Here is a 19702-nt window from a genome sequence, read left to right as displayed (position 1 = left end):
GCCAGGGTTTCCATTGATTTAGGAGTCCGTTGCTAGGTGTAGCCAAGCTGATGTGTATTTCGAGCACGTCGCTACCGTGGCGACCAGAGGACGCCTTGTTGCCATTCATCTCCTCAAATGGCTAAATGAGTCTGTTCTGTCCTGTAGTGGTCTGAGCCTTGGTCAACCCTCAGCCCCCACCTTCCTCTCTTTGTCCCTCTTTCAACTTACAGGGACTCGCAGCACAATTTAAGTCACTTTATTACTTTCGCTTCCTGCATCAGCTCAAAACGGTACCCGACTCTCCATCCGGGAGTTTACAGTCCCTGTAATCCAATATTGTCTGGAATTGAAGCTTTTATCCTGCTATGTCTTATGTGTTTCTCTCTAACCATATATCTATATGTTACCGTCTGACAGCAAAATTCTCCCTAGGTCTGGTAACGTGATTTATATATAATATTTGTTAAAAGAGACGTGATAAACAGTCCTGTTACTGCAGTAAAAATTCTGTGCATTTTTGCCAATGCGGAAGAAGTAACCAATGGGAGATCAAGGTTAAATCAGCTGATGTCTGACAGCCCCGCTCACTGTTAAAGCCGACTAATAGGTAGCCTGTGATTGTATGAACTGTTCTACAGCAGTTAATCTAACAATATTCAATCAGTTGAAACACATATGAACAAGGCATGTCAGCAAATGCCCACACAGCCAAATGCATATGAACAAGGCATGCTCAAAAAATGTCTGCACAGACAAATGCATATAAATAAAGCATGCATGACAAAGTCTGGTAATGTGATTTCTATATAATATTTGTTGAAAGAGACGTGATAAAGAGTCCTGTTCCTGCAGTAAAAATAGCGCGTAAAGTGGATTTGTTTGTTCCACTTTGTGGAGATTATTTGAATACCACCATGTTTGCTGTATTTTTTTAAACAGGAACTGCAGTAAAGTATTTGAAATTGTGCCACTATTGATGATGCTGATTATGATGATGACTCCCCTCTTGGGTTGTAGGATGTGTGGGGGCGCTGTTGAGTGATTTTACACAATGAACATTTAGGAGAAAGGGGTGTTTCGGGGGGGTGAGGTCAACTCTGCTATGGCATAGCATTTCCGCTTCTCTTTCATCTTTCGTGGGCTGCGTTTAATTTGCCTCCTCAATTGGGGTTATGACTCCATAGTCAACTTGATTCCTCCAGTACCGGGGTGGGGGGGGTCACTGGGCTCGCTGTGATTGGCAGACAACTTCACTAGCCCCTGGCTTTCACAGAATGTTACGTGAGTCTGAAATAGAAAAGGTGACACACTTTAAAAAAGAAATAAAAAAAAGTGAATTACCTGGACTGAAAAGCAGCTGGCACGTGTCAGAGATGGACAGAGAACAAAACTGTTCTGTAGAACAAATTTTCAACCCCCCCCCCCCCCCAAGACAAAATGCTGTTTTATGTGCCTTGATGATTGACCCTCCTGTTGTAAACATCAAATAAATAACCAGCGTAATTAAATTAATCCTTGATCCTGTAACACTCAGTCTGTAAAACTGACTCTAAGAGATCCCCGGAACGCACCCGTGAGCGAGGAGGGGGAGGAGGGGGAGGAAGGGGAACAACGCCAGCAGGTGTGCCTTCATGAAAATAAAATTAAAATGAAAATATAAACTGCCAGTTTGGAGAATCACACTTCTAGACTCGGCTGGGATTTCTCATTAGAAGCTGTGTCACTTTCTGTCGGGAGAGGAAATAGCATTTTGTGTCGCTATGAGTAAATGGCTGATGGAGTATAAAGATTTGCTGGCTAGGAAGCCTTCTGGGGAAGATTAAAGCCAACAATTACCTTAAATACGCTGATAATTCGATAGAACATTGCAGATTACAATACTTATGATATCCATACTTAATATGTATATTTAAATATGTATGTAATTATAACCAGCTAGTGGCTTTGGAATTTAATTACAGTGAGGTAAAAAAAAGCTTGAGATATAAGTCTCAGAATATAATAATCCAAAGTACTATCCAAGCCTTTCATTCCAAAATGCTGGTTGTAGCTGTCAGTGACTGGATACGGGCTGGACATGAGCCAGAGTGGAAGCAACAGTGATGAGAGCACATTTGTTTTATAATCTTTACATGTGAAACTCTCAGTTCTCCAGCAGTTTTGGTCCAAGCTAAAATAGTCAACATTTTTACTTTTTCCAAAATGTTCCACAGTAGATGTCAAGGTGCGTTTTCCTAAAGGGGGTGTTTTTTTTTTTATGTGAATCCCGCTTTGAGCTTCCATGCGTCAGGAATGGCTGTTTTTTTCTGTTTTGATTTGATTCTTTGGCCCTTGGTGTAAATTGGTACTGGAGATGGCAGCAACGCATCTTCTGCCGTTGATGTTTTCGATGAATCTTGGGCTTAGCATAGATAGAAAGTGGTATAAAGAGTATCTTTTTAAATGCCCTGTGGAATTGTCCATATCTGCCACTCTGCCGTGGGCTTGCTCCTTGAGTCTGATCCTGTTGTAAGTTCAACTTCATTGTTGTCAAGACCCAGTGGTAAAGAATCCCAGTCTAAGCCCCATGTTGGTTAGCCGACGTGATCCACTTCAACAAAGGAGATGGACATTGTAAAGTCAGTCTCTCTCTGCACCCAGTCTCATACTCTCTTGCAAGTCTTTCTCTTCTCTTTACATCCTTGATGTCGCTACGGTGATCCTCTCAGCTCAGGGCCTGCATGCCTGATAAAATGACACTTCATTCTGAGCCGGGCCTGGCTGTCTGAGAATGGGATTACTGGGAGAGGATTAACTTGGTCTGGTTGCTGCATAACCCTGGATATGATAAAGCGCAAGTGTAGTCATGGAGGTTCATACCTGTGGCATTCTTACTTACTTGGTGCCCCCAGGTCTTTGTGGGAGCCTCTTAAGCTTCTGACCAGCTTGTCCCATGTGCCTTGCAGGCTGCCTGCTCTGAGCCCATAACGTTCAGCGAGGCCCTGTGATGTGGAGGACCTGCCCAGTAGCTGAGTGACCACTTCTGGCCTGAACATTTTGCTGCGATCCGGGATGGATTAGAGACCAGCACCTCCAGAGGTCAAAGGTAAAGCGTATGGCGTCGGCCCTCCTGATGGAGTCCCGAACAGTGTTGTCTGAGTGAGCTCATCTCTCCACACAAATGCCTCTGAGAATGGCTCGATTTTCAGAAGCATGAAGAGCAATCAAAATTTACGAACTGGGAGAAAAAAAAGGAATGGTTATCTTTTCACCAATTTCGATACCTCCAGGAATCGCTAAAGAATAGCATGACAAGCGGAGCAAACTATGCTGGCTATAGGCTTGGAGTTGGGCAACGTTTGTGTCATAGAAGTTGTGTTTGGGGATGTCATACGACATTTATCTTCACAGCAAACAGACCCGCAGCAATGAATCACAATTTCAGCTAGAGCAGAAAACATACAGGATTGTCGGATAGAAAGCCCATCGTGCTTTATGGAAGTCTGCCCCCCCCCCCCCCCCCCCATCGATGTTTTCTCGTCAGAGCAGCTGGCTTTGTATGAATGAATTATGTTATTCTCTTGGGTATTGCCACCATGCGCCATATTTAAATATTATTTGTTCACCCCGCTGGTAATCATATTTAGAGCAAATGCTTCTGTTTTCTGATGCAGCTTCCTTAATGCGCCTTACTCAAGGGTGCAATTTGTGGCTACCGATCCTAGCCAGCAAAAGCTGCTTTCTTGCGTCACAGTCATGTCACCCCGCCTTCCTATCTACTGGTCCTCTAACCCATTGTTCCTCAACCCTGTCCTCGAGGAACCCCAGACAGCCCATGTTTTTGTTCCCACGCAGCTCCTGCAGCACCTGAACCAAACAACCAGGAACAAACTAAATGATCAGGAACAAACCAAACAATCAAGAACAAACAATTAGCAGCGAATAGCTGGTAGAGGTGTGTTGGGTGCTGGGGGCTGTCTGGGGGTCCCCAAAGACTGGGTTGAGAAACACTGTCCTGCCCTGTGTCTTCTGGACCTAGTGTTAATTGCAAATGTAACAGGTCCCACGCCTTCAGGGAGTTTCAGGGATTTATCTTAGTCTTTGGCTTGGTAGCTGATGAAGGCAGGCTGGGATCCCGGCTGATGGGAGGCTTGTGGTGGCCACCTGCATTGTCACCACCTAAGGAGCGCATTGTAACATGTTCATAGAGCCGACAGACGAGGCAAAAGGATTTTGGCGCTTCGCACTGGAAAGCAATTGCTAGGTTCTGCAGAAGCTTAGCCAGATGCAAAGGAGACTTAAGGATCCCGAAGACCTGTAGATCTCCTCCAAATTACATCAGATGCTCTCTCTGATGTGGGGTGGGGGGGGGGGGTTTAGTGGTTTAGGACGGGTGACTGCAGCTCTATGTGTCGGGCGAGATTCTCTCCCGTCTGCTTCGGGTAATTCCGGCTAAGTGGTTCAGAGTTATCCTGCCTGGCGGGCAGCTATGAGATGGCAGAGCAAACATGATGGGAAGGAAAGCCCAGAGAGTGACAGCTCCTGTACAGTTTTGGGGGGGGGGGGTGGTTCATTGTTGGGGCACGGGAGGACGGAGGACATGGGCACACAGGGGGAATTCGGACAAAAGGCATCTCCCTGAGAAGACACGCACACACCTGTCCCCAATCCACCCACCCCTCAGCGCTACTTGACTCGGATAGATGCGCCTGGCATCTGTAATCTCGACTTTCCAGAAATAACGGCTGGCCCAGCTCGCCGCTGTTACGCTGTCTTGGCAACAAAAATCTTGTCTTAAAGCCGGGGATCGTATAAGAAGCTTTACCTAATTGCTTACCAGACCAGTCTTCCGTAGGGCAACTCTTCTCTGATTTGAATACAAATTTCTGCAAAAAACAAAAAAGGTATCACTCTAAGGTTAGTTTTGCCTTGTTATGTTCAAGCCTTCACTTAGAATTTCTCCACCGATGGCTTGTCCCTTTGTTCTCGGAGAGGCGGAAGGTGTTTAGAATGAAAATCAATGCATATCACGCTTCTAAAAGTGTATTCAGCGGACGCTGTGGTGAGCATCAAGATTGGAACAGAAACTTCTGGGACCAGAAGGATATTGTCTGTTTTCTTTGAGATCTCACTGACCAGCTGGCATCTGAGACTGTTTCTTTATCTTCAGACCCATGGGAGTCGGCAGATAAGTGTCTCTGATTCATGTCGGGTCTTCCTAACAGATCACTGGTCGTCAGAGCCCTTTGCAAGCAGGGCTGATGTGAACTGGAGATGTAAACTAAATCAGAGAGAGTTTCTTTTTCATTTTATTATTCTTTGTTAGGATTTTTATTGCTATCCTGCAAGTTTGGTGTTCTGCTCTCAGTGCTATTGTATGTGAGAATTTGGTCAGTCGCTGCTTGTGAGAATATAGTCTTGTGGTTCCATCTTTCTGTGGTGATGTGTGTGAGAATTTGGGCTTGTGGTCAAATAATGTGCTGAATTCTGTCAGAGTAAGGTCTTGCGGTCATCTCCAGCACTATTTTTTATGAAAATAGCCTTCTGGAGGCCTTTGGGGTTACTGTTTAACCTTGCACTCTGCAAGATGAGTTCGTGCTCACTCTACTCTATGGAAAAGCAGGTCCATAAATGTATTTCAGGATAACTGACTGCTCTATAAATCTGATCGCTATTCTTATGGTAATCATATGCTGGCTTTCGCTTATGTGTTTCTTATATATGTGGTGAAAATAGCAGCTATCCTTATGGCCTCCGGCTGCGCAATGTTGCTAATGTTGCTGGAACAGAAATCGGTCATAATGCTTATTTGAATTCTTGGACCGTTTGGCTCAGAAAGCAAATTTAGCATCAGCACATTTTTGAGTAGTATTTCTTATAGCCTATATACAACTAAAAATACCCAACTGGGGGGAGAGATGTGTATTCTGGAATCTACTGTGGGAGTATTATGGGCCCCCAAAAAAAGGAATGAAAGAGAGTCTTTGAAGTCTGGCTTACGTGAGGTGTGGGAAAGTCCGAGCGATAATGAGGTTACGAGGAGAGCGTTGGCGTTGTGGCAGGAGTTTGCACACCTTGGAAATGGAAAATGAACTACAACTGTATGTGGTAATCACTGTTTAGGGAGCATGCTGTTTGAAGCTATTTACGAAGCAGTTTGCTTGTCATAATAATCTATGCAAAAAAAAAAAAGCACAGTTGTCATCTCCAGTAGACTTTCATCAAGCTTTCCCGCGAGTCCGGGTCGTGCTGTCGATGATGAGACATACGTCTTGTCTGTACCTTAATGAGGTCTTTTCTTGATTCATAATGAGAGACCCAGATGGGGAGTTCAGGGTATTTATAACGTGCATTGACCTGCGTTCCAAGGTCTGTTCTCCTGATGTTTCATTCCATCATTTAGAATCTGTTTCACTTCCCCATAAGAGGATGCTGTCGGTCTTTAGGCAGCCCCGAGTCTATGACCGGCTCTTCCACGGATTGCTGTGGCATCACCAGAGCACTACGTCGATAAGCTACACCACTAAGCTACACTGCTAAACACTGCTTGTGACTGGAATAACTTCTTTGACTTTATTTATATCACGTTTTTTTCTGGTAGTTGTATTCCCCAGTTAGGTTTTGAGACTGGTCCACTGTCGCATACACTTATCTCATTAGCACAATAACTCAAGAGGTATTTCATGGTTCTTTTTCATACTTTGCAGACATGTTGGATGAGTCATGCTCTGAAACTGATCACATTTTGAGGCAAATCACATCAAAATAGAAGCATTACTTGCATAGTTGTAGCACACCAAAGGACAGACACGGACACAGATCTGGTGCCAAACACAAAGTTGGGCTTTTCATGAAGATTTTTGAGTAGTTATGATTTTTCTGGAGGTGGGGGGGTGTCTGGGGGGGTAGAAGTTGGGGTGTGGTAGGAATAGGGATTAGATGGGGGGGTGGTAGTAGGAATACGTTGTTGTCATTGCGAACAGCATCTAGTTTAAATCGGAGGTGGGCACAAGCACACAAGAGAGTTGGGCTGCAGGTGTTTGCTGTGAGGAGGTAGCGGGAGAGGAAGGTGTGCATGTGGGTGGAGAGGGCAGCAGGCCGGGGCTGATGGGCTTCAGTAGCGATGTGAGGCAGACTGTGGCATCGCTCACCATCCTTAAACCTCTTTTTGCTCGCAGGGATTGCTTGAGGTCAAAATTATGCCATTCTCTCTCTACTTCTCCCCCTTCCACTAAAACCATTCACCCTGTCACAGGCTTGCAGGTGATTGATTCCTTCATTTTATATCACTTATTTATTTGCTTATTTATTCTGTTTTGCCTATGAGCCTGTGATTTGGACAGGGTTCGACAGGGCTCAGAAATGAGGGCCGCATGTCACCTGTCTACGAATGCTGCCACTTGGATCAACGGCTTTTTAAGGGATGCCTTCAATATTTCCCCTGGTGTGGTCTGTCGGTTCTGGATCCTGCGGTTCCCTGGTCATAATGTGTTGTGGTCTCACTTGATGAGGAAACTTTACCCCAAGTGTGTATATAGGGGTGTGGTCACAGGGGCACTAGTCCCAGCTGATAGCTGATTGGCTCCCAGGGTGCACCCTCCCCTGTCACTCACAGATTCAACATATATCACTGGCTAATGAAATGGTTGACCCACTGTATGAATTGAGACCCCTGTTATACTAATATGGCCCCCAACTGGTTTATCTAGAACCAGGTTATGTAGGTATTGGTGAAGAAAAATGAAAGGGGTGGGTGAATTTATGTAAGGTTTGGTCTGAGTGTTGTGGTGCTCAGTGCACATACAGGAGCTTGTGCCAAGAGTGACGTTGCACCCGATGTATTGGCAAGAGATCAAGAGACCAAGAGCTACAGTGTAGAGGATTAAACTTCTAGACCTAAAAGTGTGAGCCATGGTGGGGTAACAAGCCTTGCTGCCATACCTGCTGTAATGAAAACAAAACCTTTGAAGAACCTCAGTCATTTATATGAAAGTTAGAGATGCATGGTTTATCAGTTTATCAGCCAATATGTATTAAAAATTAAGTTACTGATATTTGTCAGTCTCGGCCGGTATTCCCGTTCGATGTTTTGACTTCAGTCTATATTCAAAGTTATCGACATCAGAGCTAAAGATGTAACTACTAAAATAAAGGAGATGCCTGTATTAGACAATCAGCCATTTTCTGTAATGTAAGATAAGGAATTTCGTCAGTTCCATCATCACTTGGAAGAGCACACATAGTACTGGTCCTTGGGCAAGGTCCAGCACATTTTACAGATGATGACATCATTTAAATTTATTATTAAATCTGGCTTGCAGATGGATCTTCATTGCCATCACGAGTTAGCCGGTATCGGTTATCGCTATGAGCTCTCAATACCAATAATATTAGACAAAAATATATAGGGTAATAGGATCTGTCAAGATTCCTACATCGATGCACCACTACTAAATGTTAAATCCTGAAGACGGATACAAATAGTCCAAAGATAATAATGTTTTTGCTACCCCTAATCTTTTTTAACTAGCTGTTCAGTGGTAATGCAAACAGTAATAGTAACCAGAGTGATGGACATTATAGATTTTCCGAATACTCACGGTGGAAGTGGCACGTACCAGATTGTTTTTTTTTTTTGGTAGGAAACAAACACCTGCTGCAGGTTCTGCCTCGCACAAGCCGAAAGCCTAATGAAACCCCACAGTATTTTTTGACGACGGTACAGATGGCCAGACACAGTACGTTAACCTCCCCACTGCTCACAGGGCTCTGCAGACATCTATTGTGGCTTTCGGGATGCCGGCGCAGACAGGTGAGTCATCTGTCCGCCAGATCGCGTTTGCGAGCCAAGCGCACGGACTGACGCTGAATGACAATCTCGTACCGGGGAAACGAGTGAAAGCCTCCCGATGGCCAAAACAACCTTGGATGTCTCTGAAACAAAGGGACGGTATTTGCTCAAAGCTTGACACAGAGTCATGAGGCTCTGATTCCACATGTGATCAACAAAGATCTGCCACATTGTCCAAGGTCATGATAAAAATAACTGTTTCTCTACACCTGCAGGAACTTTTGAAGCATATCTGTTGAATATATGTATAATTGGGGATGTGTATACCTGCAAGATAATGATTAGATGGTAACAAAGTCTAAGGGAATGTGACAGAAATAAAAGAAGAGGAACCACTTAAGCATCAGTAGTTTTTTCTCCTTAACTTATCAGCGTAGCACTGGTCATGACACTCTTAGTTTACAAGCCTTATCGTAGATGTTAAATGTAGTATTGCTGGATTAATTTGCACATAGTATTATTAAAACCCATCTGAATTAGATTATCCTGTTTACTGCTGGTATTGCACAGAAAATGTCAACTTTTCTGACTTGATATATTAAGAGAAAAGTTCTGCCACGTGTTAATCATGTACTGTAACTTTTCAGTCTCTGTACATGTAAAAACTATGCAGGTGTATGAGATGCAAATACAGAGACACAAACAGAAGTCTTTCAAATACCTTTTTTTTAAAAAACTTTTGGAGGGTGACATTGTAACCATTTCCCGCATATTTATATGCTGAATAAGCAACACACGACACCTTGTGAATACCTTGTAAATAATGCAGTTCATGTCTATCTTTAAAAATAATTTTGAAAACTTTAAAAGTGGCTGAGTTTGGAAACAGATGTAAGATTTTGGAATAGTTTACACCTCAGTACAGAATAGAGCTGAGTTTGGTGCTGACATCGTGGCTCCGGCCAGGAAGACTGAGACCCATCATGTGATGTGGGCATTTGAGAACAGGACTGGGATTCTGTTTGGGCTTTGGGATTTAACAGACTTGGAAGAGAGGAAAGGACAGCAAAATAAGAGGCTGTTGGGTCTACAGAGGAGGCAACAAAGTGTTGCATGCGGTCTTGACTGAGAGACCAACCAGAAGTTTTTGGTAGACCCTAAGTGACTGAATGGACTATCCTTACACTGGCTCTACCCTGGAACATCTCCTTCAGGCCCAGACTTGCTGATAAACTGCTAAAGTTTTCAAAGTAGCTGGATAATCCTTCTTTGCAGAAATAGTCCCTAAGATACCAATATTTTGCATCCTTCTCCACTTAAGCTTATCAGGACGGTTGGAGGGCCGCCAAGTCCACCTCAGTTGCCGCTAAATGCAGCAGCAGCCTCAGGAATGACAATCCCATGCTCACGCTCCACAGGTTTATTTAACAGCCAAGAAGAAAATAGGCCAGCTGGACAGAAAGCATTAATTGGACGACTGGTCAACTAGAAAAATAATAAGAGAAAAAAAAAAATCAAGTTGAGTGATTGCTCTGGCAGCGTTTGCGTACCATTAGGGAACATGAATGGCATTAATAACCTCTCAGTCTTGGCTTTGTCTGGCAGCTTCTTATCGGTGTCTCTGCATTCTGATCAGCGTCAAACAGGGAGGGGGGGGTCAGTCAGAATTAAAGAATGGCTAATTAAAATGTCGTTTATTTGAACTCGTGATGTTTCATTTATCTCGCCGGGTCCAGACACCACTTAAGATACAGGCTGGCGCGGAGAATCGGTCACTGATGACGGCTTCCACATCTGGCCGCCGTGATGCGTGTTTCACATCGATGGTGATGTGGGTGGAGGTGAAATCACGGAGATCCCTTTACCGCCAAATGATGGCCGAATCACTTTCTAAAACTGCTCCTGCCACTCCAGGGAGGAATTGAGTGTGGCACTGCCATTATCTTGCATAAATCAAGATCTTCTTGAGTGGGACGGATCGGTATGGTTAGTAGTGGTGCCCAATAATTCTTTGTGCTAGCTTTTTTTTTTTAAAAAAAAGGCTATTGACTTAGCAATAAATATGTCTTTGTTGGAGGGGGGTGTCACAGGTGATGACAGAAGTCTGCCATTTTGTTGTGCCTTGTGTTCGACACATGCGCCCGTCCATCCTTGTTTGTCGCTGTGGCCGGTTAGCTCACGCTAACTTATTCGCTTGGTGAAGCCATTTCTTTACCGTAACTGTGATATGTAACGCCCGGTTGTTTTAGGCTAAGATTACTCTGCTGAGTAAACACACCTGCCTTAGAGGATTCAGTAAGCGAGGTGCAGAGGATCTTGGTCTGTCTGGTCGGAGGTTTGGAGATTTTCTTCGCTGGGGCTCCCTCGCGTTCTGCGGAGTGCAGTTAGCATGTCATGCATAAAACGGCATTATCCTCCAGCTGGGGAATGAGCTTAGGAACATGCCAGGTGCAAACCCCGAATCTTTCATGTGGAAAGCATAAGATTAATCCCTCCGCTACTCCGATGGGGATGGAGGGCAGGGAAAGATGGGATGGCGATCAGCTCCAGTGGCCTTAACCAAGCATGGCCGATGCCTTACTGGGACAAGGGCGATCCCAGAGGCCGACCACCATCTGCGGGGACCAAGACGCATACAAGCTCTAATGACCCATGGATTCTAGTTTTTTCTCAAGACATTTTCTGCTTCAGCGACAAAACTGACCCGCCAGTGTCTTCAGCTGAAATATCTGATGTGTTCTGTAGGCTGCAGCCAGCCATTTCAATTATTACGTTCACTTTTCTGAGAAATAAAAGGCATCGACAGGAGGAATCTCCAATGCCTGTAGCGTTAACATAGGCTGCAGCGTGTTTTGTCGGTTGCTACAGTCTACCCGCGGTATTTTGTTCATTTACGTTATCTGCCCATAGTGTGTTATTTATTTATGTTCTGTTTACCGTTTGAAGGAAAATATATAGCTTACAATTCGACCACGTACATAGCTGCACTTTAAACTATATAAGGCTTTTTATGGTGGGGACCTACAGGCCAGTGTGAACAGGTTCTTGAGAACCTGGCTGTAGGTAAGTGGCCGCAAGACTGCTGAATCTGCAGGGGGATGGTGAGGGTGGGTTATATTATGACTTTGGCCCAGCAGACATGCGATAACTGCACCCTCCCCAGGAGATGCAAGGGACTACAGCCAGACCTTCTCTGCTGCTATTGTCCCTCTCCCTTACCATATGGCACCAGCTCTGAATTGGCCATTTATAAGGATGACTTGGTGCCAAGTTCTGTAGACGACCTCTAGTAGAGCTTTTTCCCTCGTCTTAAAAAGAGGACTTGTTCCATTCTCCACCATTTATCAATGCATATCTTCTAAATGATCTTCCTTCAGCAACTTCGGGATCTGTTCCATTGATCAAAGATATGTGCAAACTTTCTGCTTATGACAATCGACATTTGTTGGAGGATTTTTTTTTCAGTCTTTAATCCGTATTCATATAAGGATGGTAATTTTAGTGGATCATGTAAGAGTTTTTTTTTTATTTTTTTTTTATGTCCTTAGCCAGATTTTGTACCCTTTGTAATGTAAATCATAATGGGGAGAAAGAGACTACTTGGATTTGTAACATTCATCTGCCGTGATGCGTCAGCCTCAGTCCTTGTCATCGAGCACTGTGTTGTGGGTTAGAGGAAGGCCGTTCCATCTAGAGAAGGTTTCGCATCACAGTACATGTCAGCAGGGGCACAATAAGAATTTCCGGGCCCCTGACAAGATGTCACCTTGGGCCATTCTGCCAAATGGAAAGGGGGAGTTCGTCCCCCCCTCCCCCCAAGCGACGAACATGTCATATATACTGGTGCCCATTCAACAAACCCAAACACCCACCCCAGGATGGCATTCTGGTAACGCCGCGAGTGCCACTCCCCCCCCCCCCCACCCATGACAATTGTGGGCTGGGCCGCTGGATTTCTCCTGGCACTGCCACTGCCATTCTCCCTTGAACTCTCATGCGCCACTCATATGTGTGTTGGTCCTGATGGTGGGGCTTTAATGAGTAACAGTCGCCTGTTAACACGATGGGATGAAACAGGCTTTTGACACGATAGACAGGGCCAGAGATAATGAGTTGATCCCTGCAAATTGTCATTGGGTTTGATCTCTGGAGCGGCGGACCGATTGCCTTCTGGAATGGCCACTCGCCTCTCGTGATGGATGCATGTGATCAGACTTTTTGGGACAATATGTGGAGCTGTGAGTCACTCTAATAGTGCTGTGTGTGAAACCGTTGAACCGATTAGGCTAAAGCCTGCCAAATCCCCCACCAGAGACCCTGTCGCCACCTGTACTTTTTTGTTTGCTTGCTTGTTTGTTTGTTTTTCGGAGGGCTGTAATTACTTCCCTCACCTCCACAGGCATTTATGAGCAAGTTATTTATTCACTCCGTGTGCCCTCCCCCAGCAACCCCCCCCCCCCCCCACAACTACCTCTGCTATCTCTGGCAATGCGGGGAGCAGAAAAAAAAAAAGCGGAAGTGTGAATTGAAAAGATTATTCTCTGAGAGAGAGGAGTCACCTTCTCGTCAGGAGTGACTTTGACTGAAACACGGGAACAGAGAGCTGTGTTTTGGCTTGGTGGTCCCATGGGGCTGGAACACTTGCCATCCTCCCGGGGAGGGGCATCCGCGGAAGCGCTTGTGACCGACGCGTGAAACGGCATGTGGTTTTTCATAGAAACAGCTACTTTAAGCCTTAAAGTTAGAACGGTGCTTGCAAACTTTAGCATCCATATTCCCTGGAGGACTGCATGTCCATGAATAAGCTAAGCTTAATCATGGTGAGCTGACATCTACTTATAATGGCTGTCTGTGTCATTTTTGCACCTTTTTTCTTGACTCTACTATGATTTCTTCTCTGTTGGATGCATCACATCAACCCTCAAAAGGTTACTCTCTCCTGATAAATCAGAAGGCAGCTTGAGCCAATGATAAATGGCACTTCGTAGGCATTGAATTTTTTTCTTCGTATTCAGCTCTATCGTCCTTCCAGCACTTCATTTAGAAAAAACCTAGCGACCGTGGAGCTAATCGGAATAGTTGGACACTTCAAGAAATGCGTTGTTGACGCCATCGCGGGTGGATTTTTCACAGGCTTCCATGGCTCCCCGCTCAAGGTCCTTTTCAGCAAACGCATGCCAATATAAACATTCCTGGTGGACGACAAAAGGGAAACCTTACCTTCTAGGGCCAGTTCGATCGCTTAAAATGAATTTGAGGGAGGATTTGAGGGCCCCTATGTCTCCCCTAGTGCCTACATGCTAGGTCACTGCTTTGCTACTTTTATATTGATTTATGTAGTAGATGCTTTTGTCCAAAGTTACGTACAAGTGAGGAGAACAGGGTCAGGCAGTATCCCTGTAGCAACTGGGCTTCTGAAGGCCTTGTACAAGGGCTCAATGATGCAGGACTTGAACTTGCAACCTTCTTATCAGCTGCCCAGCATCTAACCCACAGAGCCACGCACAATACGTCATGTGCTACAGGAGAACAGGGCACCAGTGTTTCCATGGAAATCTGTTGATTCTTAGCTTCTCCTCCAGAATTTTTTGAAGCTTGACCCTAAAAAAAACAAACTGTAATCTGTCAAGTGAGATTGAATAATGGAAGTAGAGTACTTAACTGGCATTGTTATTTACAGTATATCAGAACTTGGTATACATTTCACTATTTGATTGCATTGTCGTCTGCTTGCATTTTACTCGTGAATATTAATGGGTCCAACTAGAACATTGCCTGGCATTCATTGTTCATTTAGATGAGTGCTTATTTTGGGCTGCGTATTGTAATGTGTTCTGATGTGTGCTGATCTTTTTGTCATTCATTTACAGCGACAATGCCAGTGACGTCCTTACAGAGGCAGTAGGCGATCGATCAGCCGAAACTTTTTTTAAGCGGCTAGTATAATTGGCAGGACGAACATTATTCTTTTGTTGGATCCCTCGCAGTCTGGAAGCGGAGATTTTACAACACGTTTCGAGACAGGTGTTATGTGCAGGCAGGGAGCACGGGAGGAACAGGACTTGAATGATGATGACTCTGGCAAAGTCAAAGCGAACCGCTAATGCTGAGATGCAGCACAGTATACTGTTAATGGCCTCCCAGGTGTATCCCACAATTCCACTGCAGAACCTGAGCCTGTCTGACAGTGCCATCCAATGCTGGTGTCCTAGTGCTGCTTCAGGGATGGTTCCTCTCCTCCTCTGAAACACCCTCAAGCCTCAAGAGGCAGATGATTTTTTTGGGAGGCTTCATTTGAGGAGAAGGAGGGGCTCCCGCCAAACAATAGCTGCAGCTCTGTCAGTCAAGTCGTCACATGGAAACGCACACTGGCGAAGCTCAGGAGGCGGAGTATCACTTTAGGAACTGGACCATGAAGTTTACCTGCTGGGGATTCTACCTCACCAAAATATCTATATTTCTAGGCTTCGGATAAAAAGGCAGTTTCTAAGCAACCAAAACAATATAAATACTTAGTGGCCCCTTTATTAGGAATACTTGTACACCTGCTTGTTCATGTAAATAGCTAATCAGCCAACCCAGTAAAATCATGCAGATACAGGTCAAGAGCTTCAGTTACTGGTCAGATCATCTGAAAGGGGAAGTACTGTGATCTAAGTGACTTTGACCGTAGCATGGCGGTTAGTGCCAGATGGGATGGTTTGCGTATTTCAGAAACTGCTGATCTCCTGGAATTTTCACACACAACCATCCAGAATTTACAAAGAATTGTGCGGAAAACAAAAAACATCCAGTGAGCCATTTATATTTCTTGCTACGGATGATTCTCTTATTTAATGGAAAAGTCCTTAAAGGTTTACAATTTCTCCTGTTTACACAGCCAGCTATTTTTCTGGAGTGATTCCAATCGAGATTACAACAGCAAGAGTCCCTCGGGGATCTGCAGCTGCATTCGTGTCGGAAAATCCGTGACCAAAACCGTTACCGTGCCCACAGCCCCTGGCCTTTCAACATATTTGGTTAACTAGTAGTGGCTGGATTCCAGGGATGTGGAATAATAGCCCCATTTAATAAAAAATAGCCCTTTATTATCATCATCATTGCTCTTTCACATTTTAATTAGTTCTTTTATGGCTTATGGGATGGGAAGCTCATACTTGGCTTTATATGTTTGCATGTCCCGAACTAAAATGATAGCTTTTTGAGATCAGTAAAAGACAGCCATTCTGTCAGTTCGTGAAGGTTTAAAGCAATAAAGCATTACACACAGACACAAATATATTACACACACACGCATATATATGCGCAGAGCACTCTTGGAACCTTCAGGTTGTGTTCTGGAATGTTTTTGCAGCAGAACCTTATTGTTCACATTGATATTCCCCTCCTGCTGCCAGGTTCTTCTGGGAGGCGTGGATGAAACTCCAGAGGTCACGGGTGACAGGGCAGAGCCCAGTGTGATATGGGTAACCGGCTCACTGATCCAGAACTTCAGATGGGAGGGGATGGGCAGCCTCAGACTCATCCTGCTTGCAGGGGCGGGTTGGCAGTAGTAGGGGAATCGGGAGGAAGTTGCCGGGCAGGGAGATGGGGGGAGATGGGAACTTAGAACCTTCTTCGGGCATCTATAATGGACTTGGCCCTGCAGTGAGCCCGCTGTCTTGGGCACGGATAATTATGTGGAAAGTAGAACGGCCTGGGAGGTCGATTTAACAACGCTGTGCCCAATGAACGGGCTCCAGTTACAGGTCTGTGGAGCAAGTAGCAACTGCTAAACAGACCCAATGTTACTGCCAGGTCTGCAATGGAGGCTCTAATGCGATGCTCTAATGCAGACTACAAGTCCCACAATGACGTGCCCTGTGCCCCCGAGGGGAAGTGTTTCATAATTAATTAATCATAGCATTTTAACAAACACGCCAACACAATGCGAACCTGACAGACTTTCCTTTTGGGAGGCTGGCTTTTTTCCACAAGCGTGGCAGGGTTTGGGATTGCAGTTCTGCCAGCGAATGCATGGGATGTGCTGGGAGCGCTATCCCACGCCGTGGTCCTGGCACAGACCTCCGCTCCGATTGCATCCATCTCCTTGATGAATGGAATCTCCTCCAATTAATTCCTTCCTGTTTCAGAGTGAGCGAGGTGAGGCTTAGGGTCGGCCCACTTATGGAGTGTCGATCTTCGGTTGCTGTGCCTCTTCCTTGTTGATTCTCTTTCATTTTAAAATTACATATGTATTCTTTAAAGCCTATTTTTGCAGCCATACAGAAAACAATTTGGCAGCCCCTGACGGGATGTGGAACTGCAAATCCGCCCCTGGCTGTTCCCCCCTTATCAGCTTTGTGCCGCTCCTTCTGGTGGCTTATGACATCATTAGTGAAAAATCAAGCATTCCCACGAATGGCAGAGAGAAATCAATTCAAAGGTGAACCATGTGACAACTGTTTCGCACGGAGCCCCAGTGTCTAGTCAGAGAACACTGTGCACTGAAATGAATGAAGCCGTTATTGCGATGCTTTTCTATGCACAATAATTTCGTAATACAATAATTTACTTGGCTGAACCCTACACCTATACTACCAAAAAGGCTTTGCTCTTGTGCACATTGTTAATAAAAAATGCATTTTTTACCAAGAGAAAAAAGGCAAATGGATTAATCTTTAAGCATTATTTTTTAAACAATAACGTGCTTGGCTTTGACTCTGTCACCTGCAGCCTGATTTTTATATTAGGATATGAACAATGCCAGTTTAATAAGACTGTACCTTCGTGATACAGTATCTCAGTCCGAGGTCATTTCTTTGTGCTTTGCCGTAATGATTAGTTACATAAATGAAAAAATTGCTTATTTTCGCTCCCAAAAACTCGGTGGGGAGTTACCGGCCGATGGAGGGCTCCCATAAACACACATGAAAATTCGTTTGGAGTTCTTTGTCATTGCGGAGATCAGGTCTCTACGCGGCTTGCTGTTGTTGCACGCTTAAGTGATTTTTTCTTCTGCTGTCTCTTTCTGTTAGTGTTACATTTATCTTGGCTAAATCAAAGAACCCAATAGTTTCCACAGTTAATCCAGTGACCCCCGTTGCCATTTCTCATCTATCTCACCAAAGCATCTCTCCGTATTCTTTCTCAGCTATCTTGTTTTAAGGTGGAGGAACACTGACAGAATTGTGTGAGACCAGCCAGTAATAAAGTATTCCATCTGATGTAACCTTGTGCCTGGACAATGAGTGTTTAATCTCGTACAGGTTACTTAAGGTATGGTACAGGTTACTTCCTGTGCTGGCCTGTATCGAAGTTTGTTGCAGCTTCTTGCGGTGTTTTCCTGAACTTGGAATCATCCCAATGCATTCTGGTTGCCCTTGTGGTTTTATTACATTGGAAATAGCAGTTGTGTACAGTCTTTCCTGACTATCAGCCAAATACGTATTTAGTCACACAGGATATTAGGCTTATCACCCCTCAGGAACTCCTCGGTAGGTCAAGGGCTACTTCATATCGTACAGTCTCTTAAACTTACTACTATATATCACATAGTTGCTAGGATACTACTATGATGTTACATCATGAAGTCACCTGAGCTACTTTTATTATGTCACAGAGTTAGTATGTTACATTTAGTATGTCTTAATTGCCTGGCCATGTTCTTTTATTATATTGGATTACTCATCGTGTACCATATATCCATAGACCACATGTGAAATAAATCCATTGGATGAAAATGTGCTAAGGTTTTTCCTCGTAATAGCTTACACTTGACGGGAGCTGGACCTTCTTATCCCCTTAGATTGTTATTGTATCTGTGGCCTGAAGCACAGTGTCGCCATTTTACCAATTTTGTTCTATACTTACTAAAGCAGGTTGGGAACTCTTACTGAAATATGGTGGTCAAATGGCTGCTTATGGTATTTGAAGTTGGTCTTTACGGTAAAACTACACCATCTATTACATGGAGCCTGATAATGTAGGGTTTTTTATAAGTAGGGTATGTAATCACAACTGTACGCACCTTCCGTTCCTATGATGAGGTCGCTAAGTGAATTGATCGATAAGCTTACTGATATTTCACGCATACTGTACTGGTGTCAACCACCTTTAGATATTGCCTTAACGTCACATTTGCAGCATTTATATCATTTAGTATGTTTATAAATGTTTATACAATAGTGTACTGTATACTGTAATAAACAAAATAGAGGGATTCAGATGTAATATACATTACTGAGGTTTGAATACTGTAAAGATTATGAATGCTAGTGTAGTGAATACAGAGTGACTGCGGGAACGAGACTGAGACTGAGAAAGGGTGATGTGAGATGAGACGTCACGCTGCCGTTTCCACAACCAAAGTTCTCATACAACATACAACAACATACCGCCTGGTCAGAAAGCTGGTAGTAAAGTAAAGTGTTAAACAGGTACTTCGTTAAGTGGGAAGTATCTGTAGTATAATATACTCTAAGTATGACTGAGCATGTGACATGGATCTACGCTGTGTATTACACTTTTGTTTTTAAGTAATAGAAGTTATTGCAGAACATGTTTGTCTTGTGGGGAAATGGTCCCTGTGCTCCTATAAGGCAGCCAAATCAGTCCACGCACACGTTTGGATCCCTGCACGCGCAATCTGGCTGTTGTGGAAAATTGCTGTTGATCCCGAGCAAAACTAGAATGGCACAGGTGACCTCATGTGCTAAATAAATGAGCTGTATTCAACGTAGTGTTTTCAGGTAACCCCAGCACCTTCCCCTCCATCATTAGTGCTTCGTGCCTGTGAACAGAATGGGCTCTATAAAGCAGCATGACTAAAACTGGGCACCTTAGTGACTTTCAGCTGGTTGGGATCATTTGTGGCGCACAAGAAAGTTCCTCGTGAAGGTGATGTTGACCTGGGGGAAGATGAAAACAACATGTTGGGCATCTTTATTGCTTTGGCGGAAGGGGAGGTTC

The 19702-nt window shown here is 44.4% G+C and overlaps 1 protein-coding gene across 4 annotated transcripts in view; it reads left to right on the top strand.

Moving 5' to 3' along the window:
• LOC111846268 (glutamate receptor ionotropic, kainate 4-like) overlaps positions 1-19702 on the top strand; it is a 217078-nt gene that overhangs the window by 56684 nt on the left and 140692 nt on the right. For 3 of the 4 annotated variants that reach the window (XM_023816305.2, XM_023816304.2, XM_023816306.2), the window contains exon 2: positions 2928-3067. The exons of the other annotated variant lie outside the window; for it this stretch is intronic. The gene's annotated coding sequence lies outside the window, so the exon portion shown is untranslated. The remainder of the gene's footprint in view (positions 1-2927; positions 3068-19702) is intronic. 4 annotated transcript variants of the gene reach the window in all.

This window comes from Paramormyrops kingsleyae, chromosome 18, assembly GCF_048594095.1.
Source record: "Paramormyrops kingsleyae isolate MSU_618 chromosome 18, PKINGS_0.4, whole genome shotgun sequence".
In the NCBI taxonomy this organism is placed as follows: domain Eukaryota; kingdom Metazoa; phylum Chordata; class Actinopteri; order Osteoglossiformes; family Mormyridae; genus Paramormyrops; species Paramormyrops kingsleyae.
Note: the sequence above shows the minus strand (reverse complement) of the source record. Positions and strands in the feature narration are given on the sequence as shown.